We start from the raw sequence: 24,536 nt of genomic DNA, 5'->3' as shown, positions 1-24,536 counted from the left end.
CTCTTCTCTCCACCCCTGATCCAGGTAGCCAGTGATCTACTTTTCATATAATAATTTAAAATGTTCTAGAGTTTCTCAAAAATAGCATCATGCGATATGTTCTCTTTGTGTTTCCACAATCTTTTGATTACCATAACGTTTCTGAGATTCATATGTTGTTGTATTTATTAGTAATTCTATTCTTTTAATGCTGAGTTGCTTTCCATTCCATAGATGTGCCACAATTTGTCCATTCATCAGTTGATAGGTGTATGACTTCTTTCTAATGTTTATGCCATTGTAAATAAAGTGCCTGTGAACACTTACCTACAAATCTTTGTGTGAACATATTTTCACTTCTCTTGGGTAAATACTTAAGAGTAGATTGGCTGGATTATAAGGTAAGTGCATTTTTAACTTTATAAGAGACTGCAGAATTGTTTTCCAAACTAGATTAGTACCATTCTATTTCCACCAGAAATAAATGAAAGTTGCAATTGGTCCCCATTCTCACCAACATTTGATTTTATCCAACTTTTTAATTGTAACCATTCAAAGTGATGTAGTTTTAATTTGCATTTCTTAAGACAGCGGATGAGGATCTTATCATGTATTTGTTGGCTCTTCATATATCTTCTTTTGTAAATTGCCTGTTCAAATATTTTTAGCCTTTTTCATTAGTGTGTTTCTCTTCTCATCATTGAATTGTAGGAATTTTCTGTCTATTCTATATACAACTCTATTTTCATATCTATGTATTATGAATATTTTCTTCCAGGCTGTGGTTTGCCGTTTCATTTTCTTAACATTGTCATTCAAATAGCAGAAAGTTTTAATTTTGATGAAGTCCAATTTATAGTATTTCTAAATGTTTTTGGCTTTTTGTGTTTATATAAGGAATGTTTGACCACTACAAAATGTAAGTACTCTATCCTAGGTTTCCTTATGGATGTTTTATTTTCTTTACCTTTTACATTTCGGTCAATTTTCTATTTTGAATTAATTTTATGTATTCTGTGAGTTAACAGTCAAAGATTTGGGTTTTTTTTTGTTTTTTATGTTGGTGATTCCTCCTCTCCTTCTCTCCCCCTCCTGCCATCTCCATCTTCCTTTTCTTTCTCCTCCTCATCTTCTTTTTCTTTTCCTTCTTCTGCATACAGATGTCAAAATGTTCCAATACCATTTGTGGCAAAGATTATCCATTCCTTATTGGATTACTTTTTCATGTAAATTAAAAAATCAATTAGCATTATATGTGTGAATTTGCTACTCTTATTACAATTACGTTGGTCAGTATGTCTACTTTTACATTCATATTAAAGTGTCTTGATTGCCTTAGCTTTATAATAAGTATTCAAATCAGATAGTGTGAGGTACTCTGACTTTGTATTTTTTCTCGAAGATGTTTAGTCTTTTACCTATTTATAAATTTTAGAATTAAAATTCATCAATATCTATCAAATATCATGGTATGATTTTGATTAGGATTCCATTGAAACTATAGATCAATTAGAGATAATCATCATCTTAAAATAATGAGTCTTCTGATCCATTAATATAATCCATCTATTTCTCTATTATTTTATATTGTCTTTAATTTCTCTCAGCATTCTTTTGTAGTTTTCAGTGTATAGGTTTTGATAATTTAAGTTTATCTGTAAGCACTTCTTAGATTTTGTTGCTTTTATAAATGACCCTTAAAAAAATGGTTTCCAATTGTTTGTTGTCTGTATATAAAAATACAATAGACTTTCACATATGGTCCTGTATCTCGTGACCTTACTTAACTCCCTTTATATTTCTAATAGCTTCTCCCTGTGACTTCTTATGATTTTTCTACAGAGCCAATCAGTTATTTGCAAAGAGAAAGAGTTTTATTTCTTCCTTTTTAAAAATCTGTATGTTTTTTGTTTTGATACTGGTAATTTGTCTCTTCTTTTCTTTTTCCATGATTATTCTAGCTAGTGGTTTTTCAGTTTTATTGATCCTGTTGAATAACTGTTTTTTGGTGGTATACATTTTTCTCTGTATTGTTCTGCATTCCATTTCTTTGATATATTTATTATTTTCTTCTTTCTGCTTAGAGTGGGTTTAATTTTCTTTTTCTTGTTTCTTTTACTTTTTCTTTTTTTATAATTTTAACTTTTATTTTAGATTCAGGGGTACATGTGCAGGTTTGTTACCTCAGAATATTGTGTGAGTTTTCTTGTTTCTTAAGGTGAAAACTTATATCATCAATTTGAGAAGTTTCTTCCTTTCTTATATAAGATTTTAATAATAGGAATTTTTCTCTTATCGTCAATTAACCTGCATCTCCCCAATTTTTATGTTGCAATTTTATTTTCATTTAGTTAAAAATATTTTCCAATTTCCCTAGTGATTACTTTAAGTCTTGAGTAATTTGGAAATGTGTTGTTTAATTTCCACATGTGTTTGTTGAGAGGATAGACTTTGTATAATTGGGGTTTTTTTATATTTATTGATACTTATTTTATTGAGTTAGAATATAGTCTATTTTGGTGAATGTTCCATGCACACTTCAATGAATGGTATTCTACTGTAGTTAAATGCGAAGCTCCATAAATGTCAATAGATCATGTTTATTGACAGTGCTGCCCAAATTGTTTCAGCTACCAAGATAAGATGTTGAAGGCCCCTGCTGTAACTTTGGATTTGTCTTATTATTGTTTTTAGTTCTGTTAGTGCCTGTTTTGTGTATTTTTAAGTTCTATTATTAGGTGTATACTAATTTAGAACATTTATGTCCTCTTGATGAGTTAATCATCTCCTTATCTTTATGAAATGTCCCTCTTTGTCCCTGGCTCTGAAGTCCACTTTTTCTAGATTAAATGGTTACTCCAGCTTCCTTCTAATTCCTGTTTGCATTAATGTTTATATAGATGTTTCACTTCTATTTACAAGCAAACTTATTTATATTTCCATGTGACTGCAATACAGTATAATGGTAAAGACCTATGGACTCAGAGGCCAGCCTACTAAACATGAGTGTTTGAAATAAAAAAGATAAAAACAAATTAAACTTTATTAAAGTTCATACTGACATTACTACTTATAATTGCTTCAAAACAGAAGATAAGAAGATAATACACATTATTCTTTTACAAGTTTGTTTAAAAAAGAAATCTTTTCTCATTAACTAATCAGTAAATTACATTCTTCTTAAGACATGCCCTACAGAGGAGTACTATGATTCTTCTCATTTTAGTACTTGAGACACAAGATGTCCTTTTATATATGCTTACACTCTTAAAGCTTAGCTAATGTAAGTGTAAAAGTCTTCTTCCTTAAATAGCAAAAGATAGTACAAATAAGGAATTCTACTTGGGCTTTTGTGAATATAAGAAGTATCAAATAGAAAAAACATTATTTCATTATCAAAATAATTCACAGACATTTAAGACCTCAGTTTTACCTGGGTGATTTACAGTTCCACTATAGAAGAGCAACAGTAACATTCTGTCTGTAAGAATGCATGTACCACAGAAAGGGGTTTGGTTGTTCTCTGCTTTCTCTCCAGTGTATACAAACATACTTGGTATGTTTCTGTTGAATGGATGAATCCAAGATTTATGTGTGCCAAATGCGATGCTAGGCAATAGAGAAGAGTGAGATATCTATATCTATATCTATATCTATATCTATATCTATATCTATATCTATCTATCTCTCTCTCTGTCTGTCTGTCTATCTATCTATCTATCTATCTAGTTTGCCATCAAGGAGCTCATATTCTAGTAATGAGGATGTATAACAAGGAGCTTATATTCTAGTAATGAGAATGTGTAACTGGTGGAGTGGGGCAACAAATTGAACCAAGAGATGGTAAGTGGTTTGAAAGAAAATTTTTTAATTTAACAAGAAGAGAAGTGTCAAAGATGGGTGGGGAAGCACATTAAAAAATAGTTTGGTGAAGGACGTTCTCTCCTTTAATAAACGCAACATCTGAGCAGAAAGATCTGGAGGAAGAGAGGATAGTCCCCATCAGCTTGCTCAGGAAGGAGCCTTCCAAGTAGAAACAGTGACACATTGGACAGGCTCTGATGTACAGGTGCATTTAGCAGTTTCCACAAATAACAAGGAGCCTGTGTGACTGGATCTAGTGGTAGGAAATGAGTCAGAGACATAGTGAGGGCTTTTTTTGGCCTTAGTAATAATTTTTTTATTCTGAATGAGATGGGAAGCCATCAGAGGTTTTTGAACAGAGGACAGAGATGATCTGACAAAAGTAGTGATACTATCTGATTTAGTTTTTGTGGAGCCACAATTTCCAGGTATGTTAATTTTAGAATTCAGGTTTTTAAAAATACTTAGCAATCTTACTTTTGAAAACACGAAGAAATTTATTACCATTTAACCACGTTGCTTAGACTTGGGGCCCTCTTAGAGCCTTGGGAATGAACTGTTAGGAGAAGAACCTAGAAGTTTAAGCTTCATTAGTTTCACAATAAATCTGCCTCTGAATCTCACTAGTTCTAACAGGTTCACTCTCCTGAAGTTTTAAGAATAATTTGTAGGGGTCGGGGGTGTCAAGGGTAGAAGCAAGGAATTCCATTTGGAAACCATTGCAATAATCTAGGCAAGAAATGATGGTGGCTCAAGCCAGATGAACATGGTAGCAGTGGATGTGATGAGAAGTGGATGGATGCTGAATATATATGAAAGGTAGAGATGAGAGGATTTGCTGATGGATTGAATATAGAATATGGAAGAAGGGAATGTCAAGGATGTCAGTGAGGTTTGGGCCTGAGTAGTTAGAAAATGTACAGAGTGACCAGATTGTGATAGATCTGCAGGACCCTGGGATGAATCTTAATGAACAGGCAAAGAAACCAGTTTTTAAAAAGAAGTTTTTTGTGTGGCATGGAGGAAACAAAAAAACTGAATTAAAACAGGTTCTTGCCTCCCCACCACCTTTTTTTCATTTTAGTGTCCCCATCCCCTTCATTTAAGATGGAAATCTTATTTAAAACTAAAATGCTGATGATGTCTCTCTTCCAATTATTAATTGAGAAAGAAAATCATATTCTTTTTTTTCTATGCCTTGTATTTGGAGAAACACTGGTGCCCACTGCAGTGGCCAGCACTGTCTGGTCAATATTTGTTGGTGCACAATAGACTATAGGAATTTCAAGCCTATACACCAGAAGGTAGCTATTAACAATCTAGGAATCACTGAGGCAAGTGCTGATTGTGACAGCCATGCATCACTCTGCATATTAATCTGTCACTGTTTCCCAGGAACTGGAGATTTCTTTCTTTCTTTTTTTTTTTTTTTTTCAAGAGGATGTCTTTGAAAGCTCCCCAGTTTTCTAAGAGTTATTTCCATGATGGCATTTGTTTCAGTCAGAATAAAGAAGCCACTTCTCAGGACTCCAGAAGTGTTCATTGCACTCTCTGGTAGGTCCAAAGCTACATCCAACTTTATATGTTATTCTTTAATAACAACTTTTCATCTCATAAGAGTGAAACAGAGAAAGGCTCACTAGTATCAATGACCAGGTAATTGCACCATCAGGAGCTCTCTGTTTTACATGAGGCTCTGGCTTTGAGAATACTTGATAGTTAGCAAATTTGCTTTTGCTAGAAAAAAATCAAAGTGATTCATAAAATTAAATTTGGAGGGGTCATGCAGAGAGATTTTGACTCCCTGTTTTCCCTCTCTCAGGTATATTAGCAAAGATTGCTGATGAAGAGTGAACACTTAAACCTAAAAGGAAATTTAACATGAACTGTCTTAGGTGCAAAGCCACAATGGCTGAATAATATCTAGTGGAGTCATAAGTCTTTTAATGTAGTTTTCTTTATTAAGAATAATAAAATATTTTCCCCATGAATGTAGGTCTATCATGAATATTTTGTGGTGCATTTAGGTCACACCAGAAATTACTGCTTTATTCTAAAAACGAAAAACAAATGAATCTCAGCTGGCCATTTGTGTAAGAAGAAAACAAAGCATCATTGTTTTATCCTTTTAATGGAGAGCTCCCCACCATCAATTTGTCTGCCGACTACATGAAGTTGTTTATTACTTGTAAGCTTCTGAGAGCCGATGAGTAAAAGTAAGATTTGATAACTCAGCTTTATGTCTACCAATCTACCTTGGCTGGACAGAGGAAAATGGAGTTTTATAGGATTTTCCATGGGCTGCTACTGACTGGAGTCACTTAGAAGTACATTCTGACCTGTAATAATTTATGAAATTTATTGCTACTTAAGTTTGTCTGGACAATTTTTGGCTGTTAGAAGGGTAAATAATTTATTTGAAGATGATAGCAAGGTCATATTAAATACTTCATCAGAAGAAAAGCAGTTGCAATTACATCATGCTCTCTGACCAAATGGCACACTCCTGTCAGTGAGGCAGAGGGCTCTTCCAGAGTGGGGCTGCAGAACTGTAGCAGATTAGTGTAAGTGATGCAATTTGAGTTGAGTGGACCAAGTTATGCCATTAACCAGATGATATCAACAACAGCCTTCCTCTGATGGTCAGCATTAGCTTGAAATTGTCTGTTGGGAGAAATTAGACTTGCCCTGAATCACAATTCAGCCTACCCCATTGACATTGCTTAGGCTAAACTTGCAATGTGTATGGTGAAGAACAAAGCCTGGAAGGGAATGAAGAAAAAAACCCATAGCAAACTGTTGGAAGTTTCCTTCTGACAGGCAGAAAACCAACTGAGAATCAGCATCAAGGTTTCTGTCAGCTTGGAGGTGAGGCAGGAACTGCTTTGGAGATTGTGAGCATGATGGGGTACTAGCCTCTTTAAAATCAAAAGTGGAAAGCCGTAGTTAGGGAGGCAGGTGCAGTCTTTAGCAGCCCCCCAGACCCCCAAACAATTATAAGCTGATTTCAGCAAATGCTGGTGATGGTAGGCTTTATTTCTTTTGAAGATAGCTACATCTTTTGACATATCTTAAATCATGAGAAGAGTTTATGTCCTAGCACATTTTTTTTTCTGTATCTCAGTAGTTCCCTAATGCCAGCTCTAGATACAAAAACACTTATGGCTCAGTAAAAGCAAGATTTGCTCTTAGTAATAAGGTGCAGATTATTCTCCTGATTCATAGACACAATTTCATATGTTCTGTTTGAACTTTTTACTTTTATTAAAGTTATATGCTAAGTTATAATTTTCATCATATTAATCATAGCCCTTTCTTACACTGCACTTAATATAACATCACATATCTTGAAGAGTAAAATCCCAGAAACTACAAAAATCACGTAATTTGAATCTAACTTCACTATTATATTATATTGACAGTATATCAAGCATAAGTTTTAGTTTAAACTAAAATCAGTAAAGTTCTGTCTTTAACTTCTAGAAATAATTTATTAGTGATTGAAACAAATGTTTTTACATCTGATCAAGAAATACAGCCACAAATAATTGGTTAATCCTGCTTGAAACTATACTGTTACTTAATATATATAATTAAATTCATATGCATTTAAATTCATTTGTTAAGCAAACATTTGTTGAGTTTCTACTATGTGCTTGGCACTCTGCTTAGGCACTGAAGCATTATATATATATGTGTGTGTATGTATACATATATATACACACATACATATACATATATACATACACACACACACACACAATAATCGCTCCAAGAAATATACAGTTTATTATAGGGCTATAAGATATGAGCGTAATTAGTTTCAAGGCAACGTAGAAAGTGACATCTTTTAAGCAAGTATAGGTAAATTGAAATGAAAATCCAGGAGAGAATTTTGCAATGAGGAAAATCTTCATAGGAGATGTAACTTTCAGTTAGACTTTGAAGGATGAATAAAAGCAAATCCATTTCAGGCAAAGGAACAACATGAGCAAAGGCACAGGGGTGGGATATTACACAAAAAATGGGAACTCAGGCTGACTCTGTTACTTGACTTCTGTTCTTTAAAAGCACTATTTCTGGTCAAGCGTGGTGGCTCACGCCTGTAATCTCAGCACTTTGAGAGACCGAGGCAGGTGGATCACTTGAGCGCAGGAGTTTGAGACCAGCCTAGGCAATGTGATGAGATCCCATCTCTATCAAAACAAGCAAGCAAACAAACAAACAAACAAAAAGAAACACACTCTTCCTTCCTTTCACAGTTCTTACAAAATTAGAATAAAGATGGCTTGTATCTAATCAACTGGCTCTTAGTTGGGTAAGTTGGTCAAATCAGAGATAACTGGGTTCAGAATTACTAAGGATTTTTTTGCATATGCATTTAATATGCAATAAAAGGCTTTCTTTGCCATTAACATTTTGCATAACAAGAACTACCACCACCAACAACAAATGCAATTTGTGTAACAAATTAGAAAAAATAAATTAAAGCTATGAGCATTTGTATTCCCACAAAGAAGGCAAAAGTGACCAATGATAAAAATCCATAAAGACAAGTTAGTGATATAAAATGTGAGCAATAACTAGATAGTATCTAATTAAAATATGTTTAAAAGCCAAAGGGAAATCTGACTACCTAAGATGAGGGAATGGAGTTAATTGCTTCACCAGCCAGATCTCATCGAAGAGTCTCAAAGAAAGATGTTTGTGTAACATCAGTGTAATGCAGAGCATTAAATGTTAATAGGGTTCACGTCATTGCTTTTGCTTATCAAAAAACGTCCTGAATTTTAGAGACAAAGTTGATAGGTATGTCTGTCCATAATATCTTAGCTTAAGTTAGAAAATCTGATTTTAAATTTCTCTCCCATTTCTGTTATTGCTTTCGTCTTACACATCCCTTTCTGCTCCTCTGTCTCACCTCCCTCTCCTCGAATATCCAAACTTCTAGGTCTTCGCTATCACAGAGGAAATTAGGTAAAGGACTATATCACAACGGTTGTATTTTGCTTGTGTAATAATAACTGTCCAAACACAGAGATATATTGGTATTTTTTGAACATTAGCCTTTAATGAAGCAGCTATTTATCTATAGATAGTCCTCACAGGTATGCCTTGCCCATTTGATGGCTGAGGCCAATCTTCCTAATGGGTGGCAAAAATTTTAAGAATGACTGCTGAGCACAGGTAAAATACGAATCAAGTAGAGTTTTTCTTCAACATCATCTGCAAGGAAAATTCTGTATGTCCCATAGGAAAAAGGCACTATTGGTCCTACACCTTATTCCTTTGAGGCTTTCATCAATAATAGCTTTCTCTAGGAAAACACAAATGGGAATTATTTCAACTCCACAAGTGCATCGTCTCATTGGGTTTAAATCTTCCAAGTATAAAAATCTTTTCCTTGGAGTAGTTTCTGAGCGACATCAATAGCCTACAAGGGTAGAATTACCCCAGCAAAGATGATAACAGCATCATTGTTACTGATGATGACACACTATCCCAGCCCCTGTGCAGTTGGAGCTGTCACTCCTGTTTCAATTCAACGATCTTTTGATAAAATATTTGTGTCATTCCTATGGGTATTTCAACGTTTTTTTTTTAATTGAGACAGAGTCTTGTTCTGTCACCCAGGCTGGAGTGCAATGGTGCAATCTCAGCTCATTGTAACCTATGCTGCCCAGGCTCAAGTGATTCTTGTGCCTCAGCCTCCCGAGTAGCTGGGACTACAGGCGTGTGCCACCATGCCTGGCTAATTTTTTTGTATTTTTATTAGAGACGGGGTTTTACCATGTTGGCCAGGCTGGTCTCCAACTCCTGACTGCAGGTGATCCACCCTCCTCGGCCTCCCAAAATGCTGGGATTACAGGTGTGAGCCACTGTGCCCAGCCTCAACTTTGAAATTAAAGTGTTGGCATTAGGCTTAGTTAGAATGTGTACAAAACTTATTTTATATACGATTAAAGAGAAGTAAAATAGGAAGGGAATGGAGCTGATGCGTTATCAGGCAATTGTGTCCTTGTTCACAGTGAAAACCTAGGTTCTCATCACCACTTATTAGCTGCTGACAATCAGTAAGTAGGGCTGCTGTGAGGATTAAATTAGATAATGCACAGTAGAAATTAATGTATGTAGCACATAGTAGGCATTCAATAAATGAAGCTTTATTGCAATGTTCTTTTACATTTTGTAAATTATGTGTATGTATATTTTATATATATATATATACACAAACACACGACTGAACTGAGAAACAGAACCAATAGCATAGATATAGACAGAAATATATACAGATACAAATAGATATAGATAGAAAGAGAAATAGATAATCTATATCTATTTATATCTATCTATATCTTTCTCTCAATCTGTATCATCCTATTGGCTCTGGAGAACCAGGGTTTCTCTGGAGAATCTTGACTAATATATCTAAGGACTCTATAGGGGTTTATGGACCCTTCTCCCTCAACACCACTTGAAATCCTCTGGAGAAGAGATTTTGAAAATAACTTAATTTCATGCATCAATGAATGTAAAACTTTGCATCTCTCACAGAATGATTTTATCATTCTTGTAGTGGTGGCTTAGCAGGAGCTAGAAGCCCATTCAATGTTAAAGTACACTTCCTGTAGATATTGTACACAAGTAAACACTTCCTGTAGATATTGAAATAAATGTTTTCCATTTTACTCTCATTCATTTCTGGGTAGTTAGAAAGTCAATGATGCTCTTGGAAGAATTTCACGACAAGCATCAAAATCCCTTGACTTGCTGGTTTGGAAAAGTTTTTCTGGGAGCAGCCGCCTAAGGTCCATGGCTGTCAGGAGAATTAGTGTGCTGACTTTAATCATCTCAGTGTGTACTCGAGAAGGTTTTGCCAGAGTCTTGGGAGGAAGTCTAGGTAAAGGAAATATTAAAATGAACTATTTCTCATCAGGCACACACATTTTAAGAATTGTCTGAATTTTTTATTCTTTTAATGTGTTATGTGGCTTTCTATAGATATCAGGAAGAAATATTTATAAATCCTTAGAAGCAACTTTGCATGAGAATTTCCAAAAGCTTCAATAATAAAGGAATAGAAAGAATTTAAAAGTTGGGAATTAACTATAGATAAAATTGCTGAACACTCACACCTACAAGTTACCATTTCCCATCATATTTGAGCGAATAATTGGCAAGAACCACACAATCTCCAGCGCAGGGATTTTACTCAGAAGGAACTCTTGTCACCACCCAGGTAAATGATAAATAAATGACTTATTGGTAAGACTTATTGTAAGATGATTTTTACAGTTCTTTGGAAGGACTATTCTACTGAAACTCATTATGCAGAAAAGAGCAGTCTTACAAACAGCGCTTTGGTGAAAGAGAAGAGAATCTGTCCCATATGCACCGTCTTTCACTCATTGTCTATCATTGCCCCTGACTTACTTCATGACCAGTTTGTGACAGTTTCTTATCTTCAAAGTGGAGATAATACTTGTCTTTTCTCACAGGAACATTGTGAAGATAAATGAGATAAATCATTTGAAGTGCTTTGGGCTCCACTGATGATAAGTGCTATGTTATTTCAAAGCATTATTATTTACTTCACAAGTGACTTGTCACCATTCCTAATCTGTGTAAAGCACTTTGAATCCCTTAGAGAAAAAGTTGATATTGAGTGAAATTTTAATACAAGTGGATAAATATGCACCACATAGAATCTGTTCTGTTAGAGGCCCCATTTCTATTGTAAGGAGAAAATAACACATGTTGTAGCACACTAGATAAGAAGAAATGTCAGGAAATACTTGGGCTTTTCAACTAGACTTCTCATGAGCCCTCTCAAACTAGCCTCAGAAATGGACTTATATTAGTGACACATTACATTAATGTGAATACTTGGCCTAAATCACACTGGTCCTTAAAACTTCCCATCTTATCTTACTATTCTATATAAAAATAATTGACTTGTCAAACAATTACTGAGCATTTACTATTTATTTGCCACTGGACTAGATTCTGGAGACACAAAAATGGCCAAAGTAAGAAAAAGACAATGAAATTACATATAAAGAAAAGTAGAACATGGTAATCTAATTGGTTAAATTAGAAACACCAGTGTGACATTAGGACCTTAAAATAATACATTATTTAAAGCTTGGCACTCCTAAAGCTCTCCAATAGTAGAAATAGCAGTAGTATTCGAACTTCACCCATTTCCAATTTTCAGGAAACCCCTAGGATAAAGATTTTAGTCTCTCATACTGCTCTCCACTACAGAAAATCAGGACTGTTTGGTTTTCTGTGTAGCTAATTCCATACCTTACATCAGGAGAAAAATAGAATGGGCCTGGAAATTTTACTTTTGCCACAAGAATACTTTCAAGGGTAACAGAGGCAGTTATAAAGAAAAAAACCAAAATCTAAAGAAGTTCCCGGGCCAGGCATGGTGGCTCATGCCTATAATCCCAGCATTTTGGGAGTCCTAGGCAGGCAGATCACTTGAGGTCAGGAGTTCAAGACCAGCTTGGCCAACATGGTGAAACCCTGTCTTTACTAAAAATACAAAACTTAGTTGGGTGTGGTGATGCACATCTGTAGTCCCAGCTACTTGGGAGGCTGAGGCAGGAGAGTCACTTGAGCCAGGGAGGTGGAGGTTGCAGTAAACTAAGATGGCACCATGGCACTCCAGCCTGGGTGACAGAGTGAAACTCCGTCTCAAAATAAAATATAATAAATAAATAAATAGTAAAGAAGTTCCAGATAGCCATGTTGAAATAATTTGACCGTGTAGTAAAAATCATAGCAATAATACAGTTAATTGGAACACATTAGATTTATAAAAAACCAAAAATTCTTATTGATATTCAGATTTGATATATGTTTTATTTAATCCATTCCTTCAACCTTTATTTATTAAGTGTCTATATGGGCGGTCACTAGAGCTGGCATTCTAGTGGAGGGAAAAAATGAATAAATAAGCAAAATCTTGTATCTCAATGGTGCTGAGTACTACAGAAAGAAATAAATGAGGAAGGTGGGCAATAAATGCCAGAGAGAAGTTGTGAAGAAGAGAAAGAGAACCAGGAGTTTCTTTGGGAAAAGAATAGTATAAAGAATAAAGAATGTTGGAGATGAGGTCAGATATTTCCAGGAAATAGAATAGTGTAGAGGTTTTGTTTTTTGTTTTTGTTTGTTTGTTTTGCCACTGGAGAGAGTTTGGCTTTTCCCTGGGTGAAATAAACAGCCATTTGCAGCTATGGGGACAATGGATTGCAGGTGGGGCAACAGTAGAAGTGAGATCACCATGTGGGAGTCCACTGCAATAATCTAAGAAAGAAATCATGTGAGCTTGAGAAGGAATCAGATTCTGCATATATTTCCAAGTTAACATGAACAAGATTTTCTGAAAGACTGCTATGGAGTCTGAGAAAAAAGTGTCAAAGGTAGTGCCAAAATTGTCACTTAAAGAACTGCAGGAATGGAGTTGGCATTTACAGAATTTAGAAGAGAAGCAGGTTTAGTGATAAAGACCAGAAGCACAGAGCTAAGCATATTAAATGTGAGTTGTCTATTACGCATTCAAGAAGACATATAGAGTGGGCAGTGGCTATATGAGGCTAGAGTTCTGGGAAGGCTGGGCTGATGACAGAAATGTATTAGTCATTAACATTTATGTGTGTGTGTACACATATGCACATGAACACTGGATATGCGAATGCACAGATTGAGGACATGAGGAGGAAAGAACTGACAGAGGAGATGAAGAAAGGTGATCAGGAAGAGCCATCAAAGTGTTATCCTGGAATTCAAGTGAAGACAGTGTTTCAAAGGTAATTAAAATAAAAAAGAAGGTTGAAAAATGGTAAGAGGTATACAGTTTTTACAGACATCAATAAACAAACTGCTGGTATATCATTTGGGATTTTTACATTTATTCTATCCTGGTTTACCAGGTTTATCTGGGTAAACTCAAGTCATTCTGGAAAATGTAGCCACATACCAAGAATAGGAAGGAATGGTGAACAGTGATAGTCACGCATAAGAACCGTATTGAAACCAGCTCCAGCTATTTATAACGTATGTGGCTACACATAAAATCTCAGTGGAAAGAATGCTCCACACTGTTTCAAAATTTCGATCAGTTAGTCAAAGAACTAACGATGAGAGTTAGAGTGCAACTTCACTCCTTTTTTCCCTAGGAGATGAAAATACTGGATGGATCTTTTGAATTACAATAAAAATAATAATGAAGAGTTAATAATATTGAACCAGGTTACTGCATTGCAAAGACAATTCAATGTGTTAAGTATTGCAGGCTATTTAAAACTTGATTTATTGGAAAGATAACAATTTATGGAAATAAAAATACATGTGAGAAAGAGGGGGTATTAGAATATACAACAAGGAAAACATTATTGTTGAAAAGAGCTCAGCCAAATTATATGACACTGTGGTTTAATTCCCTTGTACTGGGGGCTGAGAGAAGATCTTTAGTAACTGTTTGATAACCTTGATTCTATAACATCTGCTGTTCTGAGAAGAGGGGAATCTAGAAAGATCAATAACATTCTAGAACAAAATCAATATAATACTTTCTGAAACCACAGGAAAATATCAAAATAAGCATTAAAGTAATTTGAGAATGTACAAAATCTGGTATAGAAATAAGGAATAATTAAAGTAAGTCTATGGAGTTGATTCTTTTAGACTAGAAGTTAAATGTAAATGTTATAAATTTTGTATTATTGCATTTGTGTATACCTTTATTGTTGTTTAAATTGTTTAGAAATTTATAATTGCCATATACATTATTTGAGAGAAATTAGTCAAAATAACTGATATTTGAATGTTTAAAAAAATGAGTTTTCATAGTTTTATGTTTTAGATGTGAGTTTCAATATATTGAACATTAAATGACAAAGGGAACACTCATATTTTCCTTCCCTGTAAAATCTCCTTGGATACTGAATAATGAAAGACAGCTCAGTATTCAAGGATCTAAGTGCAGGATTACAGAGACAGGCACATCAACATGTTTATAAGGCCATGTGGTATGTAATAACTGAGATGTGCATTAGGGAAGCAGTCCTCAAACTTTTTTTAAATCCCAGGAACCTTTTAAATGCTTAAAAATTATTGAGGACATATATGTGTTAAAAGTATCAATATTTACTCTATGAAAAATTTAAAATGAGGCATTTCAAAATATTTATTAATTTATTTTAAAATACAATAAACCTTTTACATGTTAACATAACATTCTTCTGTGAAATACAATTAGATTTTCCAAAACACAAATTTAGAAGAATGGCATTGTTTTAAATTTTTGCAAATCTATTTAATATCCATCTTAGCAGAAGATACATGGATTTTCTTATCTACTTCTATTTTTAATTTATTGTAATATGTTGTTTGGGTTGTTATATATGATAAATATATCACTTCCCATAAGTATATATTTGGTAAAGGAAGAGAATTTCAATAGCCTTTTAAGGTAATTATTTTAAACTATACCAAAATTCAAGTAGTTTCTAAAATGTTAGTATTAAAGGGAACTCTAAAATAATATTAATAAATTTTCATATTATACACAACTAATTGATATATTTCACAGATTGGATGGATCTTTTAGCCATGCATAATTATATACATTATAATTGATCATTTAAAAGATATTGGTTCACTGAGTTATATAAATCCTATAAATGTTGATAAATGTTATTATATAATATCAAGCTCACAATGACTCATAAAAGCTTTCCAAAATTCTAATTTTCTCTTAAATGTTCAAATTTTGTCATAACAATAAAGACTATTAGCTGTTTTTCTTGAAGTAGCAGCCTAACTTCATTTATTTTCAGGAAAATGTGTGCCAGATAACCAATGTCAACACAGTGAACAAGGCACATATCATCTTACTATTAGTACAAAAATAATTTGAATTTGTGAAGCCCCTATAAAGGACTTAAGAATCCCTCAAAATCTGTTAATCACTTATGACAACTACTGCATTAGGCTGCTATGGGAATACAGAGTTGGTACATCCACCCCAACTTGGATTTTGGGGATGAGTGTTACAGAAGACTTCTAAGAGAAAAGACAACTGAGCTGAGTCTAAAGAATAATTCCTGTTTAGTTGAGAGAAAACATAGTGATGTAGTATCAAATCAAGGCAAAACTGAAAGTGAAAGATAAAGTTTGGCTGAACCAAAGAAGGAGAAATATGCCATATTAAGGATTTTAGATTGTATCCTTTAGTCAAGAGACCGTTAGCTTTAAGGAGAAGAGCAGAATTATTAGATGTCCATTTTAGAAAGATAATCTATATGAAGCATAGCTTTCAGGAGAACTAAATTGGAGGCAGAGAGGCAAGGTGTAGAGCACATTTCCTCTCCTTCTCCTACTTCTTTGTCTTTATTTAGTAATTACCAAAATACAAAATAACAAATGTGCAACACAAACATTTGCTATGTAAAATAAAATAAAATAGAAAACAATATAGAAATGCAAAGCTAACCTCCCTATCTTTCTTCACTTTCATCACCTTCAGGTAACCACTATTAGAGCCTGGTGTGTATCTTTCAGAGGATAGTTTCTTTGTGATTGTGAGTAGCTTAGCTGTTGAGCAAGCCATTGGATACAAGACTAACCTTACAGAAAGGTCAATCCTGGATGGGTAGGATGTCATCAACATATGAAGCATGGTTAAAAACCATGAATGTGGATGAGATCCTCCTGGAGGATCACATAAAGAGGTCAGTGCACTGTGACCTGACTTACGGGGATTACTATATGGAAGCTGCATACAAAGATCAGAGGTCCAGCAGGGAAAGGGGGGACAATGAGTCTTGGGTGGAAATTCTGACAACACAGGATTAAAACACTGAGGATGTGCCTTTACATCGAGAAAGTGCTGAATAAACATCCTGAAGGAGGTTGGTGGATTTTAATAAAAATTAAAAAGGGAGTCTTTATTAGACTATAATAATTCTCCTGTGTTTTTCTGCATGTTATTTACATATAATGCAACTCATCTTCAGTCAAGACTTCAGGGACACTTGTGCCAGCAGACTGGTATCCAGAGAAATAAGTGAAGAACAGTTTACTGTAAATTTAAATATTTACAGTAAACAAATGGACAGATATTTGTATGTTCTACCAAAAAAAAGATTATTTATTGATTCATTTCTAAAATATTAAAGAAAGTACAAGTTTTTCCAGGAAATATTAGAAAAAGAAAAACATTGAGAAAGTGGTAACTTCAGTTTGTGAAGGGGTAAGAAAATCTCCAAGAAAAAAAAAAAGATAGAGTTTGGAAGATAAAAAGGAGAAGGACATTGTGACTTTTTCACGGCTAACCTGCCAAAATATACATAACATCAAAAAGTGTTGCAATTACAAATGTTGCTTTTTCTTGTTTTTATTCAAGTGGAAATGAACAGTGTCCTGTAACCCTCAGAGTGAGACTAGAGTCAGAATGCAGGCTTTTCTCATTTGAAATCTGTAAGTACTTACTATTGTCACAATGGGTGGACAACAATTTGGGTGTTTCCCCATGCAATAATTTGCATTCTTCACAACATGTCTGATATAATTAAATATTTGTAATATCTACATGTCAGATACTATACTAGATACTGAGAATATTCAGATAATTTAAATACTGTTTTTCCCTTAAAGAATTCACATTCTGTCTAATTAAACCTCTATCTAAGCCACTAACAATAATACACTATGATAAATATGGTATAGAAATTGCCTTTTAAAAAGTCTAACGAAACTACCTCTACCATATCTTCTTAAAGTTAGGAAAGTTTTAAGCCTTTAAGCTCTTCTCTATTTCCCAAGATGAGGCCTATGACAAGAAAAAACAATCTTTTTATAGCTGATCGAAGTATCTCCTATATAGGAAGTATTATACAATTTGAACCCAATTATCCAAAAATAAAAAGTATAATTCGCTACTCTATGTCCTTATGTATGAGATGGGATCATTTCAGTTCATTTAGTCAAATTTGGTGACATATACAGAGGTGTACTTAAGTGTTAAGTGCTTGAATAGAGTTATCTGTAGTGGGCTGATTCCATAGGCTGCCTTTATTTGAAATGCTAATTATCGTAAAGCAGATTTTTAAGTTTTTCTGTAAAGATTGTATGTTTTAGAAACATGGTTTGAGCCATAGTTTATAGAAATCCATGTAGTGATGAACTATTTAATGGTGAAATACTATTTCTGTTAAGATGTACTCTTTTCCACAGAAATCTACTAGATCTAACAAACTGAGGCTTTTCTTCTTCAGTGATAATTTTTCCAATGGAGCTCAGAGTGTAGCAACATATCAGACTGTATTTGTCCATTCTCATGCTGCTAATAAACACATACCTGAGACCGGGTAATCCTTAAAGGAAAGAGGTTTAATTGACTCACAGTTCCCCATGGCTGGGGAGGCCTTGGGAAACTACAGTCATGGTGGAAGGGGAAGCAAACATGTCGTTCTTCACATGGCAGCAGCAAGGAGAAGAATGAGCGAAAGGCAGAAAAGCCCCTTATAAAACCATCAGATCTTGTGAGAACTCATTCACTATCACGAGAACAGCAGCACGAGGGTAACCAACCCCATGATTCAATTACCTCCCACCTGGTCCCTCCTGTGACATGTGGGGATTATGGGAACTACAATTCAAGATGAGATTTGGGTGGGGACACAGCCAAACCATATCAGACTGTTTGATTGAAGCAAAGGCTGGATACCTTGGCATTAGCTCTGTTCAAAAAGTAATAGGACCAATTGGGTGGCTAAATGCAACTTACGCAGAAATCTACCAGAATTTAGGAATAGAATTTTCCCTACATGAGGTTTAGTTACTTAAAAACATTTGTTGCCTTTTGTTTTTTTCATTTCCTCCCCCAAATAAAAGTGCTAAGACATTTTCAGAATGGCACAGGCTTTGTGATCATGGTACAAAAAAAGTATGTTCAAAAATATATGTGCTGTTACATTTGCTTATTTACTTCAGTCTGGAAAAAAATAAATGACTTTGGGAACTACTACTAATGGATGTCTCTCCTGATCAGTGGTGTCAGACCCATAGCTAAAGTAACTTCAACAACTTAAATACATATCTTTGTACATGTATATTATTTTTTAAATGTCTCTTGAGTTCTTTCTTTTTCTTTTTCTCTTTTTTTATGTGAACATTCCCTTTGAAGAAAACAGGTGAGAAATAACATGGGGACTTAAGAAGGAAAGTCACAGGAGAGAAGTAACTAAATAGGGGGACTTGGGACAAAGAATGACTTTACCTGTAATGTGATGCAACTCTAAAAATGGGAGTGAGAATAATGAATGGGATGTCACAATTTTTTTTTTTTTTGAGACAGAGTCTCACTCTCTCGCCCAGGCTGGAGTGCAGTGGCACCATCTCGGCTCACTGCAAGCTCCATCTCCTGGGTTCACGTCATTTTCCTGCCTCAGCCTCCAGAGTAGCTGGGACTGCAGGCGCCTGCCACCATGCCTGCTAATTTTTTTGTATTTTTAGTAGAGACGGGGTTTCACCGTGTTAGCCAGGATGGTCTCGATCTCCTGACCTCGTGATCTGCCTGCCTCGGCCTCCCAAAATGCTGGGATTACAGGCATGAGCCACCACGCCCGGCCGGGATGTTACAATTTTTTAAGAATGGAGAGGTAAGACAAATATATAGCACTCTGAAAAATAAAGCAATCTGTCTTTTACAACGCAGAAAACTAAACTAGAAATAATAACAGAGAGAGAGTTTGAAAATCCCCAAATATTCAGAGATTAAACAACACACATCTAAACATGAGTCAAGAGAAATTTTAAAAGTATTTTGAACAAAATTAAAATGAAATTACAGCTCAGCAGAACTGGTAGGATGCAGCAAAAAGAGTGTTTAGGGGAAATTTATAGCATTGAATGCCTATATAAGAAAATAAGAAAGATCTAAAATTAATAACCTAAATATCTACTTTAGGAAATTAGGAAAACATGAGCCAATTGAATGCAAAGTAAATAGAAGAAAATAAAGAATAAAAATCAGAGCAAAAATCAATAAAATTGAAAACAGGAAATCAATAAAGAATATCAATAAAACCAAGGGCTGGGACTTTGAAAAGACTGATCAAGTTAAAAAATTTTAGGCAGGCTAACTAAGAAAAAAAAAGGAGAGAGGATACAAATTACTAATACCAGAAATGAAAGAGAGGACATCACTACAGATTCAATGGACATTAAAAGGATTATAAAAGAATAATATCATAAACTATATGCCCACAACTTTGATAGCTTAGATGATCTAAATAGACTGATATCTATAAAATAAATTGAATCTAAAATCAGTAACCTTTCAAAACAGAAAGGATTAGGCCCAAATGGGTTCACTGGTAAATTTTATCAAACAAGGAGGAAAGTACATCAATCCTCTAATATCTCTTTCAGAAGATAGAAGCAGAGGGAATACTTCCTAACCTGTTCTCTGAATCTAGCATTACCTTAATATCAAAGGCTAATGAAGACATTACAAGAAAGGAAAACCACAGACCAGTCTCTCTCATGAACATAGATTCAAATATCTTCAACAAAATATTAGGAAGTCAAGTCCAGCAATGTTGAAAGAGGAATTATATACCATGATCAAGTGAAATTTAGCCCAGATATTCAAGGCTGGTTTAATAATCAATCAATATAATCTATCACATCAACAGGCTAAAGAAGAAAAATCATATAAGCGTATTAATAGATGCAGAAAAAGCATTTAAAAAAATTCAACACCTGTTCATGATAAAAATCCTCAGCAAACTAGGTACAGAGGAGAATTTTTTCAACTTGATTTAAAAAAGCAACATACAGCTAACACCACACTTAATGATGAAAAACTAAAAACTTTCCAACTAAGATCAGAAAAAAGGCAAGGATGTTTCCTACTATGATTCAAATGTGTCTCCCAAATATCTTGTGTTAAAAATCCCCAAATTTATATGTTGATTGGAGTTAGGGCCTTTGGCAGGTAATTAGGATTAGATACGGTCATCAGGGTGGGGCCCACATGATGGAACTGGTGGCTTTATAAGAAGAGAAAGAGAGACCTAATTTGTCATAGATGCTCTTGCCTTCTTGCCATGTGATAACTTCCACCGTGTTATGAAGCAGAAAGAGGGATCCTATGAGAAGCTGAGCACATGCTGGCACTGTGCTCTTGAATTTTCCAGCCTCCAGAACTGTAAGCCAAAATAAACTTTTTTCCTTTATAAATTACCCAGCCCGAGGTATTCTGCTACAGCAACAAAAAATGGACAAGGTATCCCTTCCCACCACTACTATTCAAGATTTTACCAAAAGTTCTAGCAGATGTAATAAGATAAGAAAAGAAAATGAAAAGTATACATACTGGGAAGAAAGACACAAAACAGTCTTTGTTCACAGATGTATGGTTTTCTGTGTAGAAAATATGAAAGAGTGAACAAAAAAAATTTCTGAAACTAGTAAGTGATTATAGCAAAGTCGCAAGGTACAAGGTTAATATGCAAAAGTTGATCTCTTTCTAATATACAAGCAATGAACAAGTGAAATTTGAAATAAAAAAAAACATTTATATTAGCACCCCAAAATAAAATATTTAGGTAAAAATCTAAGTACAAAATCTTTATGAGAAAAACTACAAATCTCTATTGAAAGAAATCAAAGGAAGAACTAAATGAATGGAGATACATTCTATATCCATGACTTGAAAGAATCAATATTGTCAGGACGTCAGTTTTTTCCAACTTGATGTACAGGTTCAATGCAATCACAATCAAAATAACAGCAAGTTATTTTGTGGATATCAACAAAATGATTCTGAAGTTTATAAGGAGAAATAATAGTCAACACTATATTGAAGAATAAAGACAGAGGACTGACACTACCAACTTCAAGACATACCATAAAACTACACAATCAAGACAGTGTGGTGTTGGCAAATAAACAGGCAAATAGATCAATTGAAAAGAATAAAGAGCCCAGAAAAAACCCCACATAAATATAGTTAACTAATCTTTTATAAAAACGAATATAATGGACAAAAGATAATCTGTTTAACAAATGGTGCTGGGACAATTGGACATCCACATGCAAAAAAAAAAAAAAAGAGAATCTAGAGACAGGGTTACAACCATAGCAAAAATTAACGCAAAATACCATAAACCTAGATAAATAAATAAATAACTAGATAAGTAATAAGCCTAAATGTAATATTATATATATACACATAAAACTCCTAAAAGAAAACACAAGAGAAAATCTAGATGACCCTGGGCACAGTAATGACTTTTTAGATGCATCACCAAAAATAAAGTCCATAAAAGACATAATTGATGAACTGAATTTCACTATTAGAAACTTCTGCTCTATGAAAGACACTGTCAATAATAGGAAAAGACAAACCACAGACTGGGAGTGAATATTTGTAGAAGATATATCTGATAGAAAACTGATATTCCAAATATACAAAGAACTCTTATGATTCAAATGTAAGAAAACAACTTGATTTAAAAATATGCAAAAGACATGAATGGACACATCACCAGAGAAGATATAATGATGACAAAAGTATATGAAAAGATGCCCAACATAATTTTTCATTAAGGAATTGCAAATTAAAACAATAATGAGATATCATTGCACACCTATTAGAGCGGTAAAAATTCAGAACAGCGACAACAAATCCTGGTGAAGATGTGGAGCAATGTGAACTCTCATTCTTTGCTTGGGAAATGCAAAATGATATAGCCACTTTGGAACACAGTTTGTCAGTTTTTTACAAAACTAAACACACACCTACCATAAAATGAAACAATCAGATTGGTGCTTATTCTCAAGCTGTCCACTTAGGGCAAGGCAAGTGGGTCACAATTACGTTCTTTATTAACAAGTAGTTATTTTTGTTGTGACCCAACAGAATACCTTATAATATTCTGTTATTCTAATTTTTCAGAAGGTACTGAAGAAATTGAGAGATTGTGCTAAACTTGATAGAAGGCAGAACAACCTTGATTTAGCTAGGATTTGAATTTTCACATGTGGCTTTTTCAAAAGATTTTTAACTTGTTTTTTCTAGTAAGCCTGTGGAAAGGGTCACTTAGTGCTTAGTGAACATCCCCTTATTCTTTAAGGTGATTCCTGCTTTGCCTATCCTCAGAGTGTGGTCAAAAGGCAAACTTTCCCACTTGCCTTTTCTTTAGCAGCTTTGTTAAGGGTGTCAGTGCTGAGAGTTGCTTATTTTTGGAGTGAGTGTTAATGATTTTATATTTTTCCTGTATACACTGTTCCAGCAGTGAGCAGACTCTTAACAAATCTCTAAAATAAACTCATTTACCAAGTCTTTCTCGTATTTGTCATTTTGAAAGATTGAATAAACATCAGTAAAAGAAGCAATCCAAGTTCTCATGCCAAATATGTATATGTCCAAGACCAGGATTTCTTCATGTCTGAATGTGGATATGGAGCCTAGAGTACTAGGTATTTTAAATTTTCATTTTAACTTATTTTTGTTTCTCCTCCTTCACATGCTCCAGTTTGGATGGGCCTTAAAGGTAGGGCTGCTTGCCGCTATACGAAGATCTGCTCTAGCAGACTGAAGGCTGGGCTATGTTCTATTTTATTTGGAAGAAGACTTGATTTCATAGCAGAGAATTACTAATTGTGGCTCAGAGAATCCTTTCCAGATGGCTGTAGGTTGGTCCAAAACACAAAAGGACCCAATTGGTCTAAAGCCTGGATGAGAGTCCCAGAGAGAATTGGATAAAGGTTGGAGGGAATTATTTCTGTTCTGGATCTGCATCTATAGTATCTGTAGAATGAGGCTAAACTGAGCAAGAGGAGAGAACAGAATGCATCTTTGGTTTCCTCTCCCTTTTTTCCACTCGTATTTTAAGGGAAAGCAATGTAAGGATTTGAAAACTTTTTTTTTTTTTTTCCGTGTAACTTTTATTAGTTGATAAAGTTACATGGTGGGTCACTTAGTTCAATGCGGCTTCTCTATTACCCTCTTCTCATCTATGTCATCTCCTTGCTTTTCCATAATTCCTCCATCTCCCCACTTATCAGACTCTAGTTTCTCTTTCTTTGTATGCAACTGAAACAATTTGAGACCAGACAAGCAATATTACTATGTCAAGTGGCAGGGCAGTGCCTCAAAAAGTTGTGGAGACTCACCAAACTGAAACATATGACCCTCCTAAAGGTATTCAAATTCTAATGTGAATTTATTGACTAGTAGACAAATCAGAGGGTCAGGTTCCATCTACTGGTCATCTCTTTGCAACTGTTGCTCTGTTTTATTCATATCTCCTTTAATTTTCCCCTTCCACCTTTCTAAACAATTGTATAAGGTAAGGGTGAAGTTTATGATCTTAAAATTCTGGCTCTACCACTTACTTTGTGAATTGGGCAAATTAATCTCCTTGTGACTCAGTTTTCTCATCTAAAAAATGGGGTGATAATGATATTAACCCAGTGAGTTGTTTTGAAGAATACATGAAGTAATACCGATAAAGCTCTGAGAGTAGCACCTAGAACACGGATGTACTATGTAATTGTTTTTAAAAAAAAATTTGATTTTTTTATGGCCAAGAAGTCGCTGAAATCTTTTCCTGAATTTCACTTCTCAGCTCACCTGTCTTCTCTCCCCCACTTCTGTGTTCCTG

The 24,536-nt window shown here is 34.5% G+C and overlaps 1 long non-coding RNA gene across 1 annotated transcript in view; it reads left to right on the top strand.

Annotated features, from left to right (window-relative positions):
- The first annotated feature begins 13,221 nt into the window (after nucleotides 1–13,221).
- Nucleotides 13,222–24,536, top strand: part of LOC129021915 (uncharacterized) — a 30,394-nt gene continuing 19,079 nt past the window's right edge. Inside the window, exons 1-3 of the long non-coding RNA XR_008496174.1 lie at nucleotides 13,222–13,277; nucleotides 13,558–13,664; nucleotides 17,264–17,337. This is a non-coding gene — a long non-coding RNA (uncharacterized LOC129021915). The remainder of the gene's footprint in view (nucleotides 13,278–13,557; nucleotides 13,665–17,263; nucleotides 17,338–24,536) is intronic.

This window comes from Pongo pygmaeus, chromosome 1 (assembly GCF_028885625.2).
Source record: "Pongo pygmaeus isolate AG05252 chromosome 1, NHGRI_mPonPyg2-v2.0_pri, whole genome shotgun sequence".
Taxonomy (NCBI): domain Eukaryota; kingdom Metazoa; phylum Chordata; class Mammalia; order Primates; family Hominidae; genus Pongo; species Pongo pygmaeus.
Note: the sequence above shows the minus strand (reverse complement) of the source record. Positions and strands in the feature narration are given on the sequence as shown.